Genomic DNA, 22610 nt, shown 5'->3' with positions numbered 1-22610 from the left:
GCTGAAGGAAACAGACATTCTGACTTAGCTCTTTCAAACTGCTCAAATTTTGGATAGAAAGTTCTGAATTTATATGGAGCTTTGAATGTAGCTAACTGCCCCAAGATACTTAGATAATAAAATGTGAGGCTGGACGAACACAGCAGGCCAAGCAGCATCTCAGGAGCACAAAAGCTGACGTTTCGGGCCTAGACCCTTCATCAGAGAGGGGGATGGGGGTAGGGAACTGGAATAAATAGGGAGAGAGGGGGAGGCGGACCGAAGATGGAGAGTAAAGAAGATAGGTGGAGAGAGTGTAGGTGGGGAGGTAGGGAGGGGATAGGTCAGTCCAGGGAAGACGGACAGGTCAAGGAGGTGGGATGAGGTTAGTAGGTAGCGGGGGGTGCGGCTTGGGGTGGGAGGAAGGGATGGGTGAGAGGAAGAACCGGTTAGGGAGGCAGAGACAGGTTGGACTGGTTTTGGGATGCAGTGGGTGGGGGGGAAAAGCTGGGCTGGTTGTGTGGTGCAGTGGGGGGAGGGGACGAACTGGGCTGGTTGAGGGATGCAGTAGGGGAAGGGGAGATTTTGAAACTGGTGAAGTCCACATTGATACCATATGGCTGCAGGGTTCCCAGGCGGAATATGAGTTGCTGTTCCTGCAACCTTCGGGTGGCATCATTGTGGCAGTGCAGAAGGCCCATGATGGACATGTCATCAAGAGAATGGGAGGGGGAGTGGAAATGGTTTGCGACTGGGAGGTGCAGTTGTTTGTTGCGAACTGAGCGGAGGTGTTCTGCAAAGCGGTCCCCAAGCCTCCGCTTGGTTTCCCCAATGTAGAGGAAGCCGCACCGGGTACAGTGGATGCAGTATACCACATTGGCAGATGTGCAGGTGAACCTCTGCTTGATGTGGAATATCATCTTGGGGCCTGGGATGGGGGTGAGGGAGGAGGTGTGGGGACAAGTGTAGCATTTCCTGCGGTTGCAGGGGAAGGTGCCGGGTGTGGTGGGGTTGGAGGGCAGTGTGGAGCGAACAAGGGAGTCATGGAGAGAGTGGTCTCTCCGGAAAGCAGACAGGGGAGGGGATGGAAAAATGTCTTGGGTGGTGGGGTCGGATTGTAAATGGCGGAAGTGTCGGACACTTCCGCCATTTACAATCCGACCCCACCAGCCAAGACATTTTTCCATCCCCTCCCCTGTCTGCTTTCCGGAGAGACCACTCTCTCCGTGACTCCCTTGTTCGCTCCACACTGCCCTCCAACCCCACCACACCCGGCACCTTCCCCTGCAACCGCAGGAAATGCTACACTTGTCCCCACACCTCCTCCCTCACCCCCATCCCAGGCCCCAAGATGACATTCCACATCAAGCAGAGGTTCACCTGCACATCTGCCAATGTGGTATACTGCATCCATTGTACCCGGTGCGGCTTCCTCTACATTGGGGAAACCAAGCGGAGGCTTGGGGACCGCTTTGCAGACCACCTCTGCTCAGTTCGCAAAAAACAACTGCACCTCCCAGTCGCAAACCATTTCCACTCCCCCTCCCATTCTCTTGATGACATGTCCATCATGGGCCTCCTGCACTGCCACAATGATGCCACCCGAAGGTTGCAGGAACAGCAACTCATATTCCGCCTGGGAACCCTGCAGCCATATGGTATCAATGTGGACTTCACCAGTTTCAAAATCTCCCCTTCCCCTACTGCATCCCTCAACCAGCCCAGTTCGTCCCCTCCCCCCACTGCACCACACAACCAGCCCAGCTCTTCCCCCCCACCCACTGCATCCCAAAACCAGTCCAACCTGTCTCTGCCTCCCTAACCGGTTCTTCCTCTCATCCATCCCTTCCTCCTACCCCAAGCCGCACCCCCCGCTACCTACTAACCTCATCCCACCTCCTTGACCTGTCCGTCTTCCCTGGACTGACCTATCCCCTCCCTACCTCCCCACCTACACTCTCTCCACCTATCTTCTTTACTCTCCATCTTCGGTCCGCCTCCCCCTCTCTCCCTATTTATTCCAGTTCCCTCCCCCCATCCCCCTCTCTGATGAAGGGTCTAGGCCCGAAACGTCAGCTTTTGTGCTCCTGAGATGCTGCTTAGCCTGCTGTGTTCGTCCAGCCTCACATTTTATTATCTTGGAATCTCCAGCATCTGCAGTTCCCATTATCTCTGCCCCAAGATACTTCACAGGAGCAGTTTCAAACCATATCAAACCATGTACACAGATCCTTGAAAGTTGCCACCCAGGTTGACAGGGCTGTTAAGAAGGCATACAGTGTTTTAGCTTTTATTAATAGAGGGATCGAGTTCCGGAACCAAGAGGTTATGGTGAAGCTGTACAAAACTCTGGTGCGGCCGCACGTGGAGTATTGTGTACAGTTCTGGTCACCGCATTATAAGAAGAATGTGGAAGCTTTGGAAAGGGTGCAGAGGAGATTTACTAGGATGTTGCCTGGTATGGAGGGAAGGTATTACGAGGAAAGGCTGAGGGACTTGAGGCTGTTTTCATTAGAGCGAAGAAGGTTGAGAGGTGACTTAATTGAAACATATAAAATAATCAGAGGGTTAGATAGGGTGGTTAGGGAGAGCCTTTTTGCTAGGATGGTGATGGCGAGCACAAGGGGGCATAGCTTTAAATTGAGGGGCAAAAGATATAGGACAGATGTCAGAGGTAGTTTCTTTACTCAGAGAGAAGTAAGGGAATGGAACGCTTTGCCTGCAACGGTAGTAGATTTGCCAACTTTAGGTACATTTAAGTTGTCATTGGACAAGCATATGGACGTACATGGAATAGTGTAGGTTAGATGGGCTTGAGATCAGTATGACAGGTCGGCACAACATCGAGGGCTGAAGGGCCTGTACTGTGCTGTAATGTTCTATGTTCTATGTTCTATATTTGACACAGAGATACATGGGAAGTAATAGGTGACTTTGTCACGCAGCTAGTTTGAGTATGGAGGTGCTGAAGTTGGACTGGGGTAGGAAAAGTCAGAAGTCGCCAGGCACTAGGTTTATTTTGAATTACACTGCTCCTCTGTCAGGTGAAGTGGTTGGAGGCACATGGGCACAGAATTTATTGGTGGAGAGATCATTGCAAGATAATTCCAGGTAACTAAGAGTATCAAAAGATAGTACAAATGGTTTGAGTGGAGTGTGAATCGTTTGAATAACAAGTCTGTGCAGGTGATCAAAAGTGCCATTGTGAGTAAAGTGTCAACAGCTGGATAGCAAGTGAAGGGATGACCTATGATCCAAATAATTAAGGCTTGCTATTGAACTGTTGACATCTTACTCAAATCATCTGACAGTTTTGATTCCCTGCAACGACTTGTTATTCAGCCTGTCAACACTCTACTTACACAATTTGCACTATATTTTGACTCTTAATTATTTGGAATTATCTTGCGTTGATCTCCCTGCCTATAAGTTCGGTGCCCTTGTTCTATGCGGTTCATGTGATGAGGGAGCAATGCTATGAAAGCTTATGATTTCAAGAGTCCTGCTGGACTATAACTTGGTGTCGTGTGACTTCTGGGCTAGTTTGAAGGCACCTCTTAAAAGAAGATGAAAGAAGGGGAGAGGTTTAATTAGGGAATTCCCGAACTTAGAATCTGGATAAGTGAAGGTCTATAGTACATGGCTTAAAATTGAGGATGATTAAGAGATCAGATTTAGAGGAGTATAGTGATTGTGGAGCGTTCTAAGGGAGGAGAATATTACAGAGATAAGAGAGAGAACTCTGATCAATCTAAGTCAATTGGTGAACAATCCATTTTGACAGATAACTTAAGTCCCTCGTCTTTGGCTCCTTCTGGCAAATTTTCACTGTAATTTAGAGGCATAGAGCACAGAAACAGACCATTCAGCCCAACCCATCCATGCTGACCAAGTTCCCTGGACAGAGCTAGTCTCTTATTCCTGCATTTGAAATATATCCCTCTCAACCTTTCCAAAACATATGCCTGTCCAAATGTCTGTTAAATGTTGTAAAAACCAGTAGAGTTGTGGATGCTTTCAATCAGGAACAAAAACAGAAGTTGCTGGAAAAGCAGCAGGAGATCTGGCATCATCTGTGAAGAATAAAAATCAGAGTTAACATTTTGTGACTGATGACCCTTCCTCAGGACTCTTCTGAGCTTTTCCAGCATCTTCTGTTTTAAATGTTGTAATTGTACTCAGCTCTACTGCTTCCTCTGGCAACTCATTCTATGTATGCACCTCTGTGTTAAAATGTTGGCCCTCAGGTCCATTTTGAATCTTCTCACTCTCATTTTAAACCTGTACCCTCTAGTTTTGGACTCCCCAATTCTAGGGAAAAGACCTTGAGTTTATCTATGCCCCTCATGATTTTACAGACCTCTATAATGTCACCCCGCAGCCTCCCATGCTCCAATGAGGAAAGTCCCAACCTATACAACCTCTTCCTAAAACTCAAACCCTCCACTTCTGAAAATTCTGCAAAGTAGTTTTTAAACATATTCATATTGTGTCTCTTTCTTTCATTTCCGAACAACGTCTGAGATATTGCATGGAGAAACCAGTATCAAATATCATATAATCCCTACAGCATGGAAGCAGGCCATTCAGCCCATCAAATCCACAACAACCCTCCAACCAGCATTGCACCCAGTCCCACCCCCCTACCCTGTCCCTGTAACCCTGCATTTTCTTTGGCTAATCCACGTAGCCTGCACATCCCTGGACACTATGAGTAACTTAACATGACCAGTCCATCTAGTCTGCACATCTTTGGACTGTGGAAGGAAACTGGAGCACCGGGAGGAAACCCATGCAAACACGGGATAAATGCGCAAACTTAACACAGACAGTCACCCAAGGGTGGAATCAGCAGATAGAGAATCCTTCCTGAATTGCTGGAGCACCTTGGTAATGCTCGGTATTTCCACCTTCCTGTAACACTGGGATTGACATCCCCGTGCACTTCATTTCTGTTGCTTTGCTGGAACTTTGTAAATATTTGAGTTCTGAATGATGCAGAGTTACCCAAGGCCAGAGCCTGTGCGCCACTCACACCCAGTCAAGTCGTCTGTATTTGTGTAAATGGGCTTAACAGATCAGATAACGGGAAGGGTTCACTTTGTGTGTCAGTAGGCTGCAGCAACTCATGTTATATATGCAGAATGTTGAAATGCATGTTAACACTTATTATCTCTCTCAAATAAAAACATAAACTACAATTCATTGTATCTAAGGGCCATCTGCCCAATTTAAGGGGGTGTTGATTCCTGGGAGCAAGTTTAATTTTTACTATTGTCCATTAACTGACATCAGGCATGGGAATTGCTCATCTAATCAAGTTCATTGTCTTAATCAAGTTTATTAACAGCTCTGCCTTCCTTGACTTTTCCTCACAGCAATTTTCTCCCAAAGGTGGTGTCATCATATTTGAATATGCATAGACATTGTTGATGAGGGGTCTTATAGGCTAGTGGCAGTGCCCTTGCCTGTGGGCTAGGAGACGCAAGTTGAAGCCCCAGCAGTCTTTGCAGGTTGATTTATAAACGTTTTGATGCCTTTGATTTTATTCATTCTTTGGGCGTGGGTCTTTCAGACAAGAGTAACATTTATTGCCTAGCCTTGACCAACGTTTGAGGATGAAGTCTTTGGTCTTCCTCTTGAACTACTACAAGTCCATGCTGTGAAGGTGTGCTCACAGCACTGTTAGTAGAATTTATGCTCATTTTGGCCCAGGGACATCAAGAGAATGTTATGTCCTCATCAGGATGATGTGTGACTTGGAAGAAAATTTAGAGTTAGAAATATTTCTAACTGTCTATTACTGTGGTCATTCTAGCTGGTGGAGGTCACAGGTTTGGGAGGAGCCTTGGTGAGATACTTCAGCATCTTGTAGATGGTACACACTGCTGTTATTGTGTAATGGGAGAGGAGCACGTTGGTGTTTAAGGTTTTGGATGAGTTACCAATCAAAAGTAATGATGGTGCCATGTTTCTTGAGTTTTGGTAGAACACAATTCCACAACTGGAATTGGGCCAGCTATATATCTCATTGATACCCTCGCAATAAATAAAACAATGAGCTTACTGACTCCAGTACCATTTCAACTCATCCTGTTTTGTTCATTACCCATGAAGTTCCAGCAGAGATGGCTGGATTTTGGATCCAGTACAGAGATCGGAGCTGATAGCCTGGCATGATTTTAATTAATTTTGATATCACAAGTGGGATGAGGATATTACTGGCTAGGTCAGAACGTGCTGTCCATCTCTAATTGTCCAAAGGCCAGTTAAAAGTTAATCACATTGCCTAAGTTACATGGAAGTGAGCCCAGATTTCCTTCCCTAAGAGGCAAAGCTATACACATCATACAATCAGTGCCACTGAGGTCAGCACAGGTCAACCATTCACAAGGGATATTCAATACTTAACGATCACTGGAAAGAGTTCTTTCTCAAAGCTATCTGCTCCTGTAGCCTCCTCCAGTCCTACAATCCTCCAAGCTCTCTGTGCATTCCAATTGTGGCTTTTTGCTCGAATGCAATTCTAATCCAAAATCAGTGACTGTCCAATGAGTTGCCTGGGAGCTAAGTGCTGGAATTCCGTCCTAACCCTCTCTTCCCTCTCTAACCCTGCCTGCTCCTTTGAAGCATACTTTTCAAACCAAATACAGACTTTTCCAACCAAACATTTGGTTATTTATGCCAATGTCTCCTTTTGAGGCCAGGCATTGTGTTTTGTTTGCTAATTACTCCTGCCTTGCAGTCCATCCCTGCTGCTATCCACTGCCCTCCCCCACCTACTGCTGCTGGACACCTTCCCCTTATAGCCCTGCTGCCAAACACTTGCATCCTCTACATAGTGCTGCTGGTTACTGGAATACCTCCAGTCCCTACTGCTTAACACTGCCTGCCCACATTCCCTACTGCAAAACACTGCCTGCCCCCATTCCCTACAGCTAAACACTGCCAGCCCCCATCCCCTACTGCAAAACACTGCCTGCCCCCAGCCCCTACTGCTAATCACTGCCTGCCCCCAATCCCTACTGCTAAACACTGCCTGCCCCCATTCCCTATTGCTAATCACTGCCTGCCCCCGTTCACTACTGCTAAACACTGCCTGCCCCCATTCCCTAACGCTAAACACTGCCTGCCCCCATTCCCTACTGCTAAACACTGCCTGCCCCCGTTCACTACTGCTAAACACTGCCTGCCCCCATTCCCTAACGCTAAACACTGCCTGCCCCCATTCCCTACTGCTAAACACTGCCTGCCCCCGTTCACTACTGCTAAACACTGCCTGCCCCCATTTCCTCATGCTAAACACTGCCTGCCCCCATTCCCCACTGCTAAACACTGCCTGCCCCCATTCCCTATTGCTAAACACTGCCTGCCCCCATTCCCTACTGCAAAACACTGCCTGCCCCCATTCCCTACTGCTAAACACTGCCGGCCCCCATCCCCTACTGCAAAACACTGCCTGCCCCCATTCCCTACTGCAAAACACTGCCTGCCCCCATTCCCTACTGCTAAACACTGCCGGCCCCCATCCCCTACTGCAAAACACTGCCTGCCCCCAGCCCCTACTGCTATACACTGCCTGCCCCCATTCCCTACTGCTAATCACTGCCTGCCCCCAATCCCTACCTGCAAAACACTGGCTGCCCCCATCCCCTGCTGCAAAACACTGCCTGCCCCCATTCCCTACTGCAAAACACTGCCTGCTCCCATCCCCTACTGCTAAACACCGCCGGCCCCCATTTCCTGCTGCTAAACACCGCCGGCCCCCATTTCCTGCTGCTAAACACTGGCTGCCCCCATCCCCTACTGGTAAACACTGCCTGTTCCCATTCCCTACTGATGAACACTGCCTGCCCCCATCCCCTACTGCAAAACACTGCCTGCTCCCATTCCCTACTGATGAACACTGCCTGCCCCCATTCCCTACTGCAAAACACTTCCTGCCCCCATTCCCTACTGCTAAAGACTTCTTGCCCCCATCCATACTGCTAAACACTGCCTGCCCCCAGCCCCTACTGCTCAACACTGCCTGCCCCCAGCCCTTACTGCTAAACACTGCCTGCCCCAATCCCCTACTGCTAAACACTGCTTGCCCCCAGCCCCTACTGCTAATCACTGCCTGCCCCCATCCCTACTGCTATACACTTCTTGCCCCCATTCCCTACTGCTAAACACTGCCTGCCCCCATCCCTTACTGCTAAACACTGCCTGCCTCCATCCCCTGCTGCAGAACACTGCCTGCCCACATCTCCTACTTCTAAACACTGCCTGTCCCCATCCCCTACTGCTATACACTGCCTGTCCCCATCCCCTGCTGCTAAACACTGCCTGCCCCCAGCCCCTACTGCTCAACACTTCCCTCACCCAAACCCTGCTGCTGGCCACTGCCTTCCCCCACCCTTTGCTGCTGCTGACATCCCTAGATGCGTCATTCACCACTTCAGACTCTTTCTGAGCCAGTCAATTGCTGAGTCATGGTATTGATGATGCACACGGAACGTCTTCACAAAGAAGAGATGGAGCACCGACAGGAGGAGAGGTTTAGGCAAGGAATTCCAGAGGTAAGGACACAGGTAGCTGAACTCCTGGCAGCAAAATGACAAATACAATCAGGGATGTGCAAGAGATTAGAAATGGAAGAGTGCAGAGATCTTGAAGGTGTTGGAGTAGGAGAAAGTTACTTGGAGAAAGTTGGAGAAAGCAATTGGGAGGGGCAAACTTCAGATGATTTCTCTGTAGACCACTTCAGATTTAATCCCCTGAATAGAATCTGTTGTAACAGCTATAAGGGCAAACTTTCAGTCCATCGCATCTGCACCATCTCTCTTAAGCATTCTCCCCATACTAATATCATCTCCAGTATTTGCTGTTTTCTACTTATCATGGGTAAGGTTTACTGATGGGAGTTGTCTTGTCTTCTGTCAAAGGGATCCTACTGCGTACAAATGGCAGTAGCTTTTGCCTCAGGACAATTTTAAAATGCACCGATTTGTGAAAAAGCGCTTTCACATATCATAGAGTCATAGATTCACAGAGATATACACATGGAAATAGACCCTTTGGCCCAACTCAGCCATGCTGACCAGATATCCTAGATAAATCTAGTCCCATTTGCCAGCATTTGGTTCATATCCTTCTAAACCCTTCCTACTCACATATCTACCCAAATGCCTTTTAAATGTTGTAATTGTGCCAGTCTCCACCGTAAGCAGCTCATTCTATACACGCACCATCCTCTGCTGGAAGAAATTGCCCCTTAAGACCCTTTTAAATCTTTCCTTCCCCTCTCACCTTTAACCCTATGCCCTCTAGTTTTGGACACCCCCACTCCAGGTTTATCCTGAATTTCTGATTTATTATTGTCTGTCCTATCTTATGGCTGTTATTTTAGTCTCCCTCCCCATTAATGTGAACAATTTTCTCCCCAACAAACACTTCCACAACTTATAGCCTTTTATCAGGCTCCCCCCCCCCCGCAACTTCTACCATCTCTCTCCCGAAGATCTTGTTCACTCTTTCTCTTTAGAATTTTGATTGTGTGGTACATTATCTAAACGCTACAGTTATAACCTTGGAGCAGCTAACTCAATATACATATTGCGTCATGTAAGTTCGGGGAAAAGAAATCTCTTGAGTAAATACACCTCATAGTCCCTCTCTGGGCCATGCAGACATCATCCAACAAGTTATTTGAATCTTTCATGTCATGCCAAAAGTCATGAGAGGGATAATTGGGAAATAACACTTGGAGGAGGGATAGTTCCAAACAACCTATTGGGTCTCATGTTCAGTTTCCGCCTTTCATTTTCCACTTCATGTGCAGTCACTGTTTAGATTAGGAAATTACACAACTGTTCTGTAGCATTCCAAATAATTTGTTTGGTACAGGTTCATTGTTGCAGTTTGCACTGACCTCCACCCCCTTATCCTCCTGCCATACACTGCCCTTTGATCCTCGACACTGCTTTCTAAACACACGCTGCATACTACCACTTTTACAAAATACAAGTTGCGCTAGTGGTCAGACTTTTTCCTCATGGTCACTACGTTAAATTTTACCCTGCTCCAAAGCAGTTATATCAATCTGGGTGCCTGAATTTTGTCATTCACAGCTGGGCCGCTGAGCCCAGACATGGGCCAGTTGATAAAATGATGCCTTGGTTAGCCTGGACAAGCTTTAAAACTTGACTCGATGGGAAAGGCTATTTTTGCCAATAATAGGATCTGTTAGAGGCACAACATTCCAGGGACACAAGCTGGAGATCAAACAAAATTATCAGAGCATGTTCTGAATTCATGGAGGCTCCACAGTGCAGAAAGTGGCCATCATGCCTACACTGACGCTTCAGATCTTCCCACCCAGACCTAGCCCCAACTCTATCCCCACAGCCCCACTTTTACCATGGCTAACACACCTAACTGCACATCTTTGAACTGAGAGAAGAAACTGATACAGCTAGTGGAAACACACACAGGCACTGTACAAACTTGACACAGACAGTCACCCAAGGCTAGAATTGAACCCATGTTCCTGGCAGTGTGAAGCAACAGTGCTAATCACTAAGTCATCATGCTGCCCTTTTGGAATTGGACCTAAGGGATTGGTTACTGCTTTCAGTGTTAGTATAAAGCAGGCAATAACAAATCAGCAATCCAGAGGACCACCACATCCCAAGTAAAAACCAACAAGGTGCTAGTCATTTCAGATTGAAGAAGGGCCACTGGACCCACAATGTTAACTCTTATCTCTCTTTATAGATGCTGCCAGCATTGCTGAGCTTTTCCAGTAACTTCTGCTTTAGTTTCTGATTTATAGCATCTGCAGTACTTTCAGCTTTTATGAAGAAAAGTTCCTTTGTTCAAAGAGTTTGAATGTTTGGAATTCTGGACCCCAGAGAGCCATGGAAAGTCATTCTGGAATATGTTCCAGACAGAAGTGAATAGTTTTTTTCTGGTTAAATGAAACAGGTAGTGCATTCCAGAAACCCACCATCCTTTGGGTAAAGGAACTTTTTGTGATATGCCCTCTAAATCTGAAACAAAAACAGATATTGCTGGAAAAGTTCTCCCTTGTTCGCTCCACACTGCCCTCCAACCCCACCATACCCGGCACCTTCCCCTGCAACCGCAGGAAATGCTACACTTGCTCCCACACCTTCTCCCTCACCCCTATCCCAGGCCCCAAGATGACTTTCCACATTAAGCAGAGGTTCACCTGCACATCTGCCAATGTGGTATACTGCATCCACGGTACCCGGTGTGGCTTCCACTACATTGGGGAAAACAAGCGGAGGCTTGGGGACCACTTTGCAGAACACCTCCGCTCGGTTCACAATAAACAACTGCACCTCCCAGTCGCGAACCACTTCCACTCCCCCTCCCATTCTTTAGATGACATGTCCATCATGGACCTCCTGCAGGGCCACAATGATGCCACCCGAAGGCTGCAGGAACAGCAACTCATATTCCACTTGGGAACCCTGCAGCCCAATGGTATCAATGTGGACTTCACCAGCTTCAAAATCTCCCCTTCCCCCACCGCATCCCAAAACCAGCCCAGTTCGTCCCCTCCCCCCACTGCACCACACAACCAGCCCAGCTCTTGCCCTCCACCCACTGCATCCCAAAACCAGTCCAACCTGTCTCTGCCTCCCTAACCTGTTCTTCCTCTCACCCATCCCTTCCTCCCACCCCAAGCCGCACCTCCATCTCCTACCTACCAACCTCATCCCACCTCCGTGAGCTGTCCGTCTTCCCTGGACTGACCTATCCCCTCCCTACCTCCCCACCTATACTCTCCTCTACACCTATCTTCTTTTCTCTCCATCTTCGGTCCACCTCCCACTCTCTCCCTATTTACCCCAGAACCCTCACCCCATCCCCCTCTCTGATGAAGTGTCTAGGCCCGAAACGTCAGCTTTTGTGCTCCTGAGATGCTGCTAGGCCTGCTGTGTTCATCCAGCCTCACATTTTATTATCTTTGCTGGAAAAGTTCAGCAGGTCTGGCAGCATCTGTGAAGAGAAAAATCAGAGTTAATGTTTCAGGTCCGGTTACCCTTTCTCAGAACTCCCTCTAATTCCCCTGCCTTTCACCTTAAATATGTGCCCCCTTGTTCTGGTTAAACTTCATGACCTGCCTATATTAGTTCAATAGTATTCAAGAGCATTTAACTAAACATTTCTCCACTGCTGTAGGGTTCTGATGATCCAGCACTGGCACCAAGTCCCATCCACCCATTGTCCCTAGGCTTGTTAACCCGTAATGTATCCTGGTCTGGTACGAACTTGATTTTAAAATTTGCATCCTTGTCTTGAAATCTCACTCCTACCTATCTCTGTAATCTTCTCCAGCGTTATATCATTCAATGGTTAGGAAGATCAAAGTCAGAGATTGTCAGTTTTATGAATATTGAAGGATGACGGGGTGTGAGAGCAGTGTGATAAAGTAGTGTTGAATTGGAAGAGCAATATTGACTCATTGAATGGCCCAGCAGACTTGAAGGGCTGAATGGCCATCTCCAGCTCTGATTTCCCACACTCTGTATAAAAGTCACTTGACATGGATTAACATATTTGGCTAAATCAGCTCCAATAAGAGCCACCAACATGGACTCCATTGTGATACGGATGCTCGTGGAGGGAATTAGTGGGTATACTTAACTTATTTCTGTTAGCATCAAACCATTCATAAGCTTCCTTCCTTCTGTCTTCTAAAGTGCCTTTCACAACGAGTACAAGTTGCTCGATGTGGAGAGCTTGGCACAAACCTGATCATCATTTTAGACTGGCAATCAATCAATTTCACGCACAGCATAGCTTTCAATTTTTCATTCCACCCTCTGAGCCTCTATTGGAAGTCATATTGATTTATAAGACCACAAGACCTTCAGAAATAGGAACAGGAGGAGGCCATTTGGCCCCTCAATCCTGCTCCATCATTCAATAGGATCATGGCTAATCCGACATTCTCCACATCTACTTTTCTGCTTTTCCCCATAACCCTTGATTCTCCAACAAGAATCTATTCGTCCCTGCCTTAAATATACACGAGAGCTCTGTCGCCACACCACTCTATGGCAAGGAGCTCCAAATACTCTCAACCCTCTAAGAAAAGAAATTTCTCCTCATTTCAGTCTTATATTGGCACCCTTTTATTCTGAGACTATACCTTCAGATCTGAGTCTCTCCCATAAGGGAAAACATTCTCTCAGCATTTACCCTGTCAAGACCCTTAAAACTTTACATGCTGACAGTTTTGCATCACTTTTTTCTGAAATTGGCTTATCTCCTGATTATAACAGAACTCAAATTCACAAGCAGCTCCTCTGATATTCACCCTCCTACTCTTGGGGTTGTAAGCCCAATTTTTTAACAGTAAAGTTTTCACATTGTTGTAGAGGATTGCCAGGTGCTCCAAAGACTCTGAGAGAAGAAATGACTCCTCATTTCAGTCTGCAGTTGGTGCCTCTTTATTCTGAGTCTATGCCTTCTGGTCCTAGACTCTCCAACTCTCTAATTTATATTGCTAATATAAATAACACATGTCACAAACTGAATTTCAAGTGAACCTCCTTCCAAATTGTTTGAAATCGATCTACTTACAGAGCACTTGCAGTTATTAACTTCAAAGATAGTTTCCACCAACAAGTCTTTTTGTCTTAACTGTTCTCAAATTCATTGAAAAATATGCTTTATCAACTATTGCTCATTCCTGCCATCGTGATGGTTCTTTCTACCAATTTTATTGCATTAGATGCTCTTCCAGCCACTTGTTCTCTTTTCAAGAACTTTCTTTTCCAAATAACCCTCAGATTGTTAGAGCAGCAACTGGGGGGAGTTTTTCTCCAGACACTTGGCTTGCGTGTGGAATGAACTTGCTGACGAAGTAAATGCAATTACAATACTTAAAAGTCATTTGCTTAGATATATGAAAGGAAAGCTTTGGGGGGATAATGGGCCAGGAGGAAGCAATGGGACTAGTTTCATTTGGTACTATATTTGGCATGGACTGGTTGGATTGAAGGGTCTACTTCCATGTTGTATGATTCTATGACTTCAATTTTCTTAGCTTTGGAAAAATTGCCATTCTCACAATATGTGGGGAAGTTCAATGATTAACATGTAACTTCAAGATTTTCAATGCTCAATTCTCCAAACCAAAAGCAAAACCTGCAGATGCTCGGTATCTTTAAAACAAAAAGCAGAAATTGCTGAAAATATTCAGCAGGTCAAGCCACATTTGTGGATAGAAAGAGAAAGTTAAAGTTTCAAGTTGTGGCCTTTCATCAGAATGTAGTTCTTCTGAAAATTCTAGGCAAGCATGAGTTGGGGGAAGGGAATTCATGACAGGGTTACATGGAAAACAAAGTAAGGTGGCTTGATTAGAGCATGAACACCAGCATGGACTGTGGATCTGTTGTGTGTGGGAGTGATCTGACAGGCTTGTCCAGAGCAAGCTGTCTGTGATAGGGCTAGGGTTATGACAGTATATCATAATGTGATATATTCACAATATCATCTGTGTAACACAGCATTTGACTAAGATAACAAGGTTTAAAAATAAAGATATAAAGTATAAACATCCCAGACTCTGCCTTACCCTGGGATCACTTAAAGCATGGCAGCCTACTGCAAGCATGCTGCTTAATTATAACAATGTTTATGTATAATTGCTCACCATTATAAACATCTTTTGGATTATTCAATACCATGATATCCGTACCCAGCTTGTTATGTTATGGGAGATAATGTAAGCCTTGCTACATCAAGTAAAAACTGTTGGAGGCAAACGCACATCATGCTTTGATGCATTGGCTGTCCGTAAATCACTCTAATAACTTGGCAGTAGCTATTTGGAAAACTGATTGAAGATCAGTTGGACAAGAGATCTGGACAACAGAGAATTCAGACAAACAGCACCATCGGATACAGATTCTAAAAGTGTCTTACTTTACAACTAAAAGTGCTGCAGTTACATACACAATCAAACCTATTGGCTGCAAGCCTGCACATGAGCATTTTACATCTCTTTTCACCTTTAAACACCACCAAAGATTGCTGATCTGTTTTTCTTGTTTAAAAGAAATCAGTTAAATGGTCCTGAAAGTATAGCCCCAAAGTGTTTCTAAACAGAAAATGGAGTTCCAAACACTAACAAGGAAACCTCCAATGTTAAAAAAGCCCTACCTGTCCAAACCCTGACCAGTTCCACCATATTCTCTTTCTCCAAATCAGCATAAACCTAAACAAAGCATGTGTTATGCTTTCACACCTTACCATTTACAAACACAAACTTGCAACTGTAAGCCTGCAAATCCTAAACTAGAAGCCTGCACTACTAAGGTGTCTAGCCTGCAATTCTTAAAGGAATAGTAACAGGGCAAAATAAAGAGGCGCAGATGCAAAGAAAAACGGAGTGAGAGAGAAGCAAAAGTATCAGAAGAAATAAACAAAGACTGCATGGCACTTCATTTCTGAAACAAAAATCATCCTGCACAAAGAAATGGAATGTAATCATGTCATTATAGATTGGGCAGCATGGAATAACAATTTTACTGGGTTACAAATTTTCGAACAGCATTTGCAGTTCTGTTTTGCTGATTAAATGATAAGTAACCCCATGGAAAAAGAAAAGCTGTAAAAATCTTGTGTGTTATTGGCACTTTATAAAGACTTTGAGAAGGTTACACATCCAATCTTTCCATGGGCAATCACAAAAATCCAAAAAAGATCTGGAAGGTACTTGAAGATCAGCTCAAGGTAAGTCAGAACTTCAGGATTATCAGGCTCTAACTCAGGCCATACAGACAGTAACCCTAATAATCTATTGACCAGTTTTTTGGAACATAGTGCAGCAAAGGGCATGAGGGTTACTATTCTGAAGAGGATTTGTCAGAGATAACCTCTGAAGGTAGTACTCCCTCTACACCAATTAAAACCTTGTGAAAGAGTCTTTTGGACAAAAGAAGGCAAAAGCATTGGCACATTATTTGAAGATGGACACAAGTCTAAAACCATGATAATAAAATGTGAGGCTGGGTGAACACAGCAGGCCCAGCAGAATCTCAGGAGCACAAAAGCTGACGTTTCGGGCCTAGACCCTTCATCAGAGAGGGGGATGGGGTGAGGGTTCTGGAATAAATAGGGAGAGAGGGGGAGGTGGACTGAAGATGGAGAGAAAATAAGATAGGTGGAGAAGAGAGTATAGGTGGAGAGGTAGGGAGGGGATAGGTCAGTCCAGGGAAGACGGACAGGTCAAGGAGGTGGGATGAGGTTAGTAGGTAGGAGATGGAGGTGCGGCTTGGGGTGGGAGGAAGGGATGGATGAGAGGAAGAACAGGTTAGGGAGGCAGAAACAGGCTGGACTGGTCTTGGGATGCAGTGGGTGGGGGGGAAGAGCTGGGTTGGTTGTGTGGTACAGTGGGGGGAGGGGACGAACTGGGCTGGTTTTGGGATGTGGTGGGGGAAGGGGAGATTTTGAAGCTGGTGAAGTCCACATAGATACCATTGGGCTGCAGGGTTCCCAAGCGGAATATGAGTTGCTGTTCCTGCAACCTTCGGGTGGCATCATTGTGGTAATGCAAGAGGCCCATGATGGACATGTCATCTAAAGAATGGGAGGGGGAGCGGAAGTGGTTTGCGACTGGGAGGTGCAGCTGTTTATTGCGAACCGAGCGGAGGTGTTCTGCAAAGCGGTCCCCAAGCCTCCGCTTGGTTTCCCCAATGTAGAGGGAGCCACACCGGGTACAATGGATACAGTATACCACATTGGCAGATGTGCAGGTGAACCTCTGCTTAATGTGGAATGTCATCTTGGGGCCTGGGATAGGGGTGAGGGAGGAGGTGTGGGGGCAAGTGTAGCATTTCCTGTGGTTGCAGGGGAAGGTGCCGGGTGTGGTGGGGTTGGAGGGCAGTGTGGAGCGAACAAGGGAGTCATGGAGAGAGTGGTCTCTCCGGAAAGCAGACAAGGGTGGGGATGGAAAAATGTCTTGGGTGGTGTGTTCGGATTGTAGATGGCAGAAGTGTCGGAGGATGAGGCGTTGTATCCGGAGGTTGGTGGGGTGGCGTGTGAGAATGAGGGGGATTCTCTTTTGGCGGTTATTGTGGGGGCGGGGTGTGAGGGATGTGTGGCGGGAAATGCGGGAGACGCGGTCAAGTGCGTTCTCGACTACTGTGGGGGGAAAGTTGCGGTCCTTGAAGAACTTGAACATCTGGGATGTACTGGAGTGGAATGCCTCATCGTGGTAGCAGATGTGGTGGAGGCGGAGGAATTGGGAATAGGGGATGGAATTTTTGCAGGAGGGTGGGTGGGAGGAGGTGTATTCTAGGTAACTGTGGGAGTCGGTGGGCTTGAAATGGACATCAGTTACAAGCTGGTTGCCTGAGATGGAGACTGAGAGGTCCAGGAAGGAGAGGGATGTGCTGGAGATGGCCCAGGTGAACTTGAGGTTGGGGTGGAAAGTGTTGGTGAAGTGGATGAACTGTTCGAGCTCCTCTGGGGAGCAAGAGGCGGCGCAGATACAGTCATCAATGTACCGGAGGAAGAGGTGGGGTTTGGGGCCTGTGTAGGTGCGGAAGAGGGACTGTTCCACGTAACCACCTACAATCCGACCCCACCACTCAAGACATTTTTCCATCCCCACCCTTGTCTGCTTTCTGGAGAGACCACTCTCTCCGTGACTCCCTTGTCCGCTCCACACTGCCCTCCAACCCCACCATACCCGGCACCTTCCCCTGCAACCGCAGGAAATGCTACACTTGTCCCCACACCTCCCCCCCTCATCCCTATCCCAGGCCCCAAGATGACTTTCCATATCAAGCAGAGGTTCACCTGAACATCTGCCAATGTGGTATACTGTATCCATTGTACCCGGTGTGGCTCCCTCTACATTGGGGAAACCAAGCAGAGGCTTGGGGACCGCTTTGCAGAACACCTCCGCTCAGTTCGCAATAAACAACTGCACCTCCCAGTCGCGAACCATTTCCACTCCCCCTCCCATTCTTTAGATGACATGTCCATCATGGTCCTCCTGCAGTGCCACAATGATGCCACCCGAAGGTTGCAGGAACAGCAACTCATATTCCGCTTGGGAACCCTCTAGCCCAATGGTATCAATGTGGACTTCACCAGCTTCAAAATCTCCCCTTCCCCCACTGCATCCCAAAACCAGCCCAGTTCGTCCCCTCCCCCCACTGTACCACACAACCAGCCCAGCTCTTCCCCCCCCCACCCACTCATCCCAAAACCAGTCCAGCCTGTCTCTGCCTCCCTAACCTGTTCTTCCTCTCACCCATCCCTTCCTCCCACCCCAAGCCGCACCCCCATCTCCTACCTACTAACCTCATCCCACCTCCTTGATCTGCCCGTCTTCCCTGGACTGACCTATCCCCTCCCTACCTCCCCACCTATACTCTCTCCACTTATCTTCTTTTATCTCCATCTTCGGTCCACCTCCCCCTCTCTCCCTATTTATTCCAGTTCCCTCACCCCATCCCCCTCTCTGATGAAGGGTCTAGGCCTGAAACATCAGCTTTTGTGCTCCTGAGATTCTGCTGGGCCTGCTGTGTTCATCCAGCCTCACATTTTATTATCTTGGATTCTCCAGCATCTGCAGTTCCCATTATCACAGTCTAAAACCATAATAGCAGGCCAATAACAATTACATGCCTGAATGCAGTCAACACTATTGCTACAGTCAAAGCCAAGCCAGACCCCAGAACAAAACACAAGTGAACAAAACTGAACAGCACCACAATATTGGTCGCAAGGAAAGGATTAAGAAGATGCATAAACTCAAATGTATCAATGAGTTTAGAGTCAACTAAGCCTAAAGACAAATATCAGATGTCCAAGTTTTCCAGATTGTCAACATCACACATCATGTTACTGGTATAAGGTGATCAGGCACTTTTAAAGCTAGTAATATGAAATGTCCTCAGCAGGCAGGACCACACACAGTAAAAGCTAAAATCAACATAGGAGTTAGTGCCAACATTTTGCTACTACATTTCCTGAAAGACACGCAGCTCAGCAAGCGGCACACCACAGAACAGCCTACAAGGGACCATCTCACAATCTATAATGGATCACCAATTCTAGGCACTGACAAATTCACACTGCGGTGCCAATTCCCAAGCTCATCTTAGCTACCTGCAATCTTCTACCTGGTAGGTACCAACAGTCCAGAAGTGCAGGGCTTCCAATACATAATCGTGATATAGTCACAATTTATGAAATTCAAACCATGTGCACTGCAGTGGAACAAACTGGACACAATGCAATAAAATCAATCAACAATATTGAATGCCTGTGGCCTGTGGCCACACTTACAGACCTGACACAATTAGGAATTCTGGGAAAGGTACAGTGCTGAATTAAAATCTAAATTTTCCTAATTGAGATTAGTTACTAAACCGGTCCAAAACAGAGATACTGATGTAGCAGGAGAATCCCAAAAATGAATATTTAGAATGGCATTTATAGCTACAATTTCCAATCATTGCCTTTTGAATTGTCATCTAGCTGTGGCATTATCCAATACCAGATGGTTAGTGTCATTGAAAATGCAACTAGCTGTGGTTACATAGCTGATAATATTATGGTCATGCGTCTAACCAAGACCACACCTTTGCCTAACGAAAACTGCAGCACAGTCACAAGGATTGGTTTTTAACAGAGAGAAGTACCAGGTCAACATTAGCCAGATAAACCTGTTTGGGTTCTTTTACTCCACCTGTGAGTCCAACCTGATCCAAGTAAGATCAAGGATATCCAAAAACACCATCCCCATGGTTAAAGAAGATCTGTGACATTGTGTCAGATTTTTAACTTCCTCTCAATCTGTGTACCCAACTTCATGGAAAGGGAATCTCTGCTGCCAGATTTGTTCAAGAGGCCTCTCCCATGAGCTGTAAGACAACCACCAGTTACTCACTTCTATTCTCTCAAGCTGGTTCTGTCGGCAAAAGCTGATTGACAATAATACTACAATTGCAGTAATATCATGATTCCCAAGTGTTGCATCAGAAAAGATCATATGCATGTTAGCGAGTTTTGAGAAGATTTGTAGCTCAGTTTGAGGTTCTGGATGTGAGTTTGCTCGCTGAGCTGGAAGATTAGTTTTCAGACGTTTCGTCACCATTCTAGGTAACATCATCAGTGAGCCTCCGATGAAGTGCTGGTGTTATGTTCCGCTTTCTATTTATCTGTTTAGGTTTCCTTGGGTTGATGATGTCATTTCCTGCATTGGTGATGCCATTTCCTGTTCTTTTTCTCAGAGGATGGTAGATTGGCTCCAAATCAATGTGTTTGTTGATGGAGTTCCGGTTGGAATGCTATTCTTCTGGGAATTCTCATGTGTGTCTCGTTTGGCTTGTCCTAGGATGGATGTGTTGTCCCAATCAAAGTGGTGTCCTTCCTTATCTGTATGTAAGGATGCTAGTGATAGTGGGTCATGTCGTTTTGTGGCTAGTTGATGTTCATGTATCCTGGTGGCTAGCTTTCTGCCTGTTTGTCCAATGCAGTGTTTGTCACAGTTCTTGCAAAGACTCTATACAGACAACAAACAAAATGAACGTCATCTACAAACTACCTTGCAAGAACCACTTTGATTGGGACAACACATCCATCCTAGGACAAGCCAAACAGAGACACGCATGAGAATTCCTAGAAGCATGACATTCCAACCGGAACTCCATCAACAAACACATTGATTTGGAGCCAATCTACCATCCTCTGAGAAAAAGAACAAGAAATGGCATCACCAACGCAGGAAATGACATCACCAACCCAAGGAAACCTAAACAGATAAATAGAAAGCGGGACATAACACCAACGCTTCGTCAGAGGCTCACTGATGATGTTACCTAGAATGGTGACGAAACATCTGAAAACTAACCTTCCGGCTCAGCGAGCAAACTCACATCCACAATATGCGTGTCTTTTGCAAGGTAAAAAATGTCTCTTTCGCCTTTGGCTCAAAAACCATGTTGCTTGCATAAATATCCCGATGTATCGCACAAATTCTAGCCTTCAGCATCAAGGAGTTTTATGTGTACAAACTTACATAGAAACATAGAAAATAGGAGCATGAGGAGGCCATTCCCCCTTCGAGCCTGCTCCATCATAATTCATGATCATGGCTGATCATCCAACTCAACAGCCTAATCCAACTTTCTTCCCATAACCTTTGATCCCATTCACCACAAGTGCTATATCTCGCCACCTCTTGAATACATTCAATGTTTTGGCATCTACTACTTCCTGTGGTAATGAATTCCACAGGCTCACCACTCTCTGGGTGAAGGAATATCTCCTCATCTCCATCCTAAGTCATCTACACCAAATCCTGATACTGTGACTCCTGCTTCTGGATGCACCCACCGTCGGGAACATCCTTCCTGCATCTATCCTGTCCAGTCCTGTTAGAATTTTGTAAGCATCTATGAGATTCTCCCTCATTCATCTGAACTGCAATAAATTCACTACTGAAATGATCTGCCACAAATTACAAATGAATGCATCACCATATTTGCAGTATCTCCCTGTCAATATGAAGGATATGACTTTGAAATGAAAATACAGCCAGGTACCAGGATGATTATGGCTCACAGGCTGAGTAGGTTACCCAGCTCACACAAAGATATACTTCTTGATCTACATGTTATTGCTTGAGCAGGGTAGTAGGTTAGACCAGTTGGTGGCTGGTGTGCAATGTCAACTGACTTCAATAGCGAAGGTTCAATTCAATTCAATTTAGGATGGCACGGTGGCTCAGTGGTTAGCACAGCTACCTCACTGCTCCAGGAACCCAGGTTTGGTACCACCCTCAGGCAACTGTCTGAGTGGAGTTTGCACATTCTCCCCGTGTCTGTGTGACGTTCCTCTGGGTGGTCTGGTTTCCTTCTACATTCCAAAGGTAAGCAGGTTAGGTAGATTAACTGCAGGAAATTAAGGGTTGGTGTGGACTCAATGGGCTGAATGGCCTGCCTCCACACTGTCGTGATTCTAATTCTTGCAACAGCTGAGGTTGCCATGCAGGATTTTCCTTCCCAACATTTCCTCTGACCTCAGTTAAACCATCACCAGTCATGTCTCTGCATCTCTGTAATGAGAGAGCAGCCCTATGGTCTGGTAAGACTATGGTGATTTTATATAAGGTTTGAGACAACAAAGTTTAAGGCATTCTCCAAGCAAAATTTTATACTTTGGCCAGGCCCAGTGTGAACAGTTAAAATCAGCTGCTGCAAAAGATGTGTAACTATAAGACTTTGCGAAGGATCTTTATCAAGGGATGGACTGACAGTATCAATGAAGTGAAACCCACAGCCTTGGGAACAAAAACCCAAGTTTCTGGGAAAGCTCAGCAGATTTGGCAACATCCGTGGAGAAAAATCAGAGTTAACATTTAGCAGATCTGAGGAAGAGTCACTCAACCTGAAACAGTAACTCTACGTTCTCTCCACAGATGCTGCCAGACCTGCTGAGCTTTTTCAGCAGCTTCAGCAGTGTGTAACTCACTTCCTGACTCCCCAAGTCTGTCCACAATCTACAAGGCACAAGTCAGGAGTGGGATGGAATACTCCCCACTTGCCTGGATGGGTGCAGGCCCAACAACACTCAAGAAGCTTGAA

At 46.3% G+C, this 22610-nt stretch overlaps 1 protein-coding gene across 2 annotated transcripts in view; it reads left to right on the top strand.

Annotated features, from left to right (window-relative positions):
- Positions 1–22610, top strand: part of pah (phenylalanine hydroxylase) — a 90812-nt gene that overhangs the window by 7789 nt on the left and 60413 nt on the right. The gene's annotated exons all lie outside the window — the stretch shown is intronic.

This window comes from Stegostoma tigrinum, chromosome 18 (genome assembly GCF_030684315.1).
Source record: "Stegostoma tigrinum isolate sSteTig4 chromosome 18, sSteTig4.hap1, whole genome shotgun sequence".
NCBI lineage: Eukaryota > Metazoa > Chordata > Chondrichthyes > Orectolobiformes > Stegostomatidae > Stegostoma > Stegostoma tigrinum.
The sequence above is the reverse complement of the archived record's forward strand: the minus strand, read 5'-3'. Positions and strand labels throughout refer to the sequence as shown.